Genomic DNA, 6324 nt, shown 5'->3' on the forward strand with positions numbered 1-6324 from the left:
CCTGTTACAGACCTCAATTAATTTCAGATTATTTTCCCTCGTATCTGTTTGAAATTTCTTGATCTATATAGATCTCAATTAATCTCAGATTACGTACCACAGAAACAGCCTTCAGCCAATATGGTTCAATTTCACTCTTCTCCCCAATTAAACTGAATTTAATTAACTTACCCAAAAGAAAATAAATTGAACTGTCTCTTACCAGAGATGCTTCTGTTGCCACCGGGTTCTTTAGATTCCAGTGGTCGATTCTCCCGGCCCTGATATCGGTCGGCCCCTCTCTCTCAAGTTTACGAGGTAGAGCTGGAACTTACTTAGTCCAGGTGGCCAAACACCGTCCGATCTCAGGTCCAGGAGGCACGTCCAAGGAATATCACTTCTGACACCAAAACTGTTGTGGCAAAAATTCATCTCAAACAAACATCACTGCGTAAGAGACACTCAGAGTCAAATTATATAAAATAGAAGAATTTATTCTTGCAAGAATAGGAGCAGTCTAATACACAGTTGTTACCCTGTGCAGAAGAGTGACACACCCCCAGACAGACTGAACTAGCTTTTATCTTAGTTTCAAGGCCTTCTTCCCCCCCAGAGCCTTCCTCCCAGTAGTTTTCCATAGACGTCACTAGTTGGCCCACTAAGCCCCCCTGCACCAAATGGCCTTCTGACATCTAGGTCAGAGGTCCTTGTTCGTCTGTTCTCTGGAGTGTCTCCCTCTTCTGCCTCCCCAGGTACATAAACAGAATCTTCTCTCACTACAAGTGAGAGACACACATGTGACATTCTTTGAATCATCTATATTTTACTAAAGATCAATGAATATCATTAAAATTGCCACTACAGTGCCAAATGAATTTTCATGTTTAGCCTTATTCCAGTAAAAATCAATCAGTCTTCCCAGCTCTAATTTAACCTAATTATGGTTAAGTAAAGAGCTATTCATCTTCCAATATGAAGAGCCCTCTATTACCACTAGCTTCAGGAGAAAGCAAAACTTTAATGGAAACAGCTTTGTGATCAGTTAATGGAGTTGCCGAGATATCAACACAAATAGAATCTTCATCAAGATTTCTGGAGACTAACCAAAAATCAATTTGTGAAAGTCTAGAAGAATTTTTATTGCTCCATGTATACACTCTATCATTTACGTTTTTGGCCCTCCATATATCTATAAGGTCAAACCTATTCATAAATGCCTTCAGAGCAGAGTTTGAATTTGTTGGGCGACTAGGAGGCCACCTATCAAGGGATTCATTTAAGACGACATTAAAGTCACCACCAATCAATAAATAGGCATTTGGAAATTTTGACAGCCAGTAATAAAGCTTATCCTCCATAAAAAATAATAACTTATCATTCTCAGATCTAGAGTTATACCCATAAAAATTAACAACGATGAGATTCACATTGTAACACTTGAGAATTAACAAAATAAAGTGCCCATTCTCATCACAATACGCATGTAAAACATCACCCGCAAAGTTATTTTTTAAACAAGAAACCCCTGCTGAATGCTCCGAGCCATGCGAGAACCAAATCTCGCTACCCCACTGAGATTTCCAAAAATTTCTATCATTATCTTGAGAGTGAGACTCTTGAAAAAAAACAAAGTCAGAGCCAAACTGTCTGGTAAACAAAAATAAGGCCTTGCGCTTCACAGCATCTCTTAACCCCCTGGCGTTTAAAGACAAAACAGAGAAAGACATTCATAGAACACACACACTATTAACCTGCTTGAAGATAGAACTGGAAAATTAAACGGTTATAGTAAATAGGTCACAAAATCGAAAAGTGCTGAAAAGGGTCAGTTAACAACAGCACCATTTTATACCTCACAAATTGCAAAAAGAACTATAACAAACGAACCAGAGACAGCCTCTAAAAACGAGTCAAAAACCGTTAGACTGTCTTAAAAGTACACCATGTCAAAATTGGGTATTAAGATGAAAAACATCTCATGTAGAAAGAACGATTTCACCCTGTCCTTGAATAAAAGCTCTGCCTCCGACGAAGTATGCGGTCTTCCCTTCTGCACGTGCCTTCTGGACCTCTGGCCACAGCTTTCTCCTCCTCTCACGGTCTCCAGCTGAAAAGTCCTCCATGAAACGCAGACCATTCTCTTTCAGATATGAAGAATTCTTCGCGGCCTTCCAGACAGCGTCTCTGTAAGAGCGGACAGAAAACTGCATAATGGTCGCCCTGGATCTTCCCACGCCACCTTGTTGAATCTTCCCGAGACGATGAACTACGTCAATAACTTCTGGAAGCTTGTCCTTTGCACTGGGAAGCACTTTTTGACAGATCTTGACCACTTCAAGGCGGATGTCCTCGTGCGCTGATTCAGGGATCCCGCCAATTCTCAGATTACGCCTTCTCAAATATGTTTCCATGTCATCCATCCTTCGTTGCATCTGCACTACGGGCCGTTCAACATCATCCACACGTCGCTCAAGACTTGCAACCTTGTCAACAACAGCCTTCAATTCGGCGGACATGTCTAAAATCTTTTTTTCTATCCCATCAGAGCGGCTGTTGATCAGCTGCGTTATGCCCAACAGTTGCGACGAGACATCAGCTCGAGCGTCACTTGCCCTTTTCTTTATGATTGGCGATTCACTCGGGGTGATGGGCAAAGCTGGAAACTCCTCTTCAACTAAACTAAACATATCATCCTGAGACGCGACCACGTAATCATGGCCACCGCTGGCTAAGGAGCACGCATTATCATCAGGCGGTTTAGCAGCGACCGACGGGGGATTCACGTGACCACGTTTACGCCCCATATTAACACAGAATTGAGGAAAACTTAAAGTCAGAGTCGTACTAAATTATGAACAAAGTGTACAGATAACTAAAAGTTCTTTTTGCATTGTCTAACCACAGTTGGTGCAAGAGCTCGGACGAACACGTCTGATCAGGTCGCCATCTTGGACACCCCTCCTGTGTCCATATCTTTTACTGTCTATGTTCACAACTCTTGCGTTGCTCTCCGCCATTTTGAAAAGGTCAAAGGTTATCTCATCTCAGCAACTCGTGCATCAAAATATTCTACGAGCTGCCCAGTGGAAAATACCACATGAGGCGGTGTTCATGTGCATTTTCCACGTCGGCTTTTGGTATTTACCATAATTACCATAGCACTTGAACGCACCATTAGTCTCAGCCTATTTCAACCTTGTTCACTCACTGCCAAGTTTTGTATGTTGTTGCACTGCATTTCCGAGCGTTTCCCCTGGTTTCACGTCTCTTGGTTTTTGGATTTCTTGCATGTTCTGTGGATTACTCTTTTGCCTCTGACCCCTGCCTGATTTGTTTGTTTGTTTGGACTGCCTACTCTGTGTTTTGACCTATTGCCTGTTTATTGGATTACGTGTCTGGATTGCCCCTATTAAAGCTGCATTTGGATCTCAACCTTCGAGTCTCGAAGCAGATTGTGTGACAATAGAGGGAATGCATTAACGTCACTTCCCCGCCGGAACACGCCCCCCTCAGCGGGACTGAGTGGCAGAAGAGCTGCTGCGTGACTGGAGTTAATAGGGGAAACTGCGTTAACGCGACTAAAACAAACTATTATCAGTTTAAACTAAAAGTTGGACTCGATATAGTGTTCCTTACAACTTATCAAAGATCCAGTGATCCATGGATATTGACATGCTGCCAGGAATCGTGTTTCCTGACATTTATATGAGCCTGATTTCGACGCCGGGGAAATAAATGAAGACAATTTGCCTGTAAACGTTTTATATAAATACAATATAGATAGGTCTAAATCCGAGTGATCACTTACATTAATGTTATACTGTATATCATCATATCGTCCAGCCCTAAAACTTGTATAGTTTTTTGTCAGTGTTTATTTAAAAACATCCAATTATGCAGAATATAGTCTGTTCTGTAGCTTTTTGCAGTCTGTAAAAATATACAGTACCTCAGATTTCTGGTCAAATCTAGTTGTACAGTCAATCGCAAAGCTCTTTCCCGTTTTAGATGTGTTTTGTGTGATTTTCACGGCATTCACGCTGAAAACAAATGCTGCCGCTCAGTCTTTTTGCCACTTGTGGGCGTGACCGCATTCACTCCGGCCGACGGTGACGTCATGCGCATACCCTCTATTCTATAGTGTCATGCACACACTAGTAAAACATATCAAAAATTATATCGGGTGTCTGAATAATTTTTGGTTTGACTGTAGGCCTATACTTCTGCCTAATGGCAGTTTACATCGGGTTTCTCTTTTAATCCAAGCACATACTGTATTTCAATATGATGTAGTTAGTAGGCCTATAGCCAAATGTCCAGGAAAGCTGTTCTCATTTACACATTGCAGTCCAAAAAGTCTAAATAGCAACTGTTACGTAACATGTTGTGAAAAGCACGATGAGGACGGAGAATAGGAATAAACAGGATTTAATACAAAACTCAGGAGAACACTCACTTTAACACAGTATAACATTGACGAGAACGGACGAAGACTGAGGGAGAACACAGGGTTAATGCACGGGCAAACACAGGGAGCTGAGGGGTGAAGAACACACACCAGGCGAATGAAATGACGAATCAAACAGGACTAAACCACAAAGAAACACAATGAAGGGGGGAACACAGAACATACATGTTACAGCAACACTGTTTCAGAGCAAAAGAAGCTTTTTTTAATAAACAATCTGTGCAATTGTGTATGATTCTGATTTCATGTTAATATTTAAAAGAAGAGATGTGAAACGTTTTTTCTGTTGCTTGGAGTTCATATTTGCAAATAGTGTGTATAAAAGATTTTTTTCCCCCCAAGTAGTTTTTATTGTCGAGTCCTGTGTCACCAGTTAAAAAAATGAGTAAAGCCAGTCAATTAAATAGGTTTTTAATGACATCAGTGTCCTCCACCCTAACATCAGATTTACTAAAACATAATTCACATTAAGGCTGGCAGAAATCACACCCGCAGTCTCAGCTGTCAATCATTATAGGGCATATTCACACCGGAAGAAAATAAATATGACAAACAAGATAAATAGAAGCTGTGATGAAATATTTAAAGCATGCACACACACACACACACACACACACACACACACACTGATCGATGCATTGAATCGTCTGTCCTGAGACTGAAGACATGACTGAAGGCCACGTGTGCTGAACACACTCAATCACATTCATTACTGCTTTCTTCCCATTGCATATTTAAAACAGGGTTCCCACGACAACAGAAAACCTGCTATACTAATGCAATCGTCAAGTTTTAGAAATTAGTAGAAATCAATAGATTTTTTGAACCAGTTTAAATTGGTCTGAAATCGAGAAGAATCATTAAAAAATCCTTATCTAGTGATCATGAAAATGTATTGATCAAAGAACGAGGGAACCCTGCTGAAATAAATCAATTAATTTGCCATAAAACACACACACCCCCACACACACACACACACCTCATTGGAGATCAAACACACTGTACATCTTCTGTGACAATGTTGCATTCATGCATTTGGGAATGTTGCTTCTACTCATCGTCTCCTCTGAAACCTTAGTGTTTTACGCATTGTTATAAATTAATGGGGCAATTGTTATAAATTAATATACCATGTATAAATGGGGTGTAAATAAGGAATAGTTCATCCAAAAATAAAAAGGTCCTGATTATTTACCCACCCCTGGGTCATCCAAGATGTATATGACTTTCTTTCCTCGGCCAAAAAGAAATGAAGGATGTTTCTCCATGTAATGCAAGTGAATGGTGCTCAACGTCGACCATTTCTGACGGTCCAAACTTCATATTTAGGCAGCCGACTTTCTTCCCTAGCGAAAACACTGGTCATCTCAGGAAAAAATGATATACTTTTTGACTACAAATGCTCATCTTTGTCTAGTGTGTGTGTGTGTGTAAGGTCTGAACAGAAATCAACAGGCTAAAGAACACTTACACAAGGAGCGTTTGCCTGTGGTTTAAAAACACCATAAAAAAAACTAGCCAAACTAATATAAATATAAATTAAAAAGAAGAATAAAAAATTAGCAATCGCAACAAATAAATACAACTGAACAAAGATACGATTGAAATAGACAGTGTTTTAAGATTGTCAGGTATTCAGGTTCAGCAACTGAAATCACATGTAAAATAACTGCACTTTATAAATAAAATATACATTACAAATTTTGTTACAAAAGTTATTCAATCAAGAACGAGGGAATGTTCTCTTTGTCTTCTGTTGTTAGATTAGTGTTATAGTGACGGCAGCAGGGATATTTGTGCTGTCACTTTAAGAGCCGCACCGATCCAATATACTGATACACATACAGTTTAAAATCACATTAAAACCACTTTCTATT

Source organism: Rhinichthys klamathensis, unplaced genomic scaffold, assembly GCF_029890125.1.
Source record: "Rhinichthys klamathensis goyatoka isolate OS25496 unplaced genomic scaffold, OSU_Roscu_1.1 h1tg000640l_1, whole genome shotgun sequence".
NCBI lineage: Eukaryota > Metazoa > Chordata > Actinopteri > Cypriniformes > Leuciscidae > Rhinichthys > Rhinichthys klamathensis.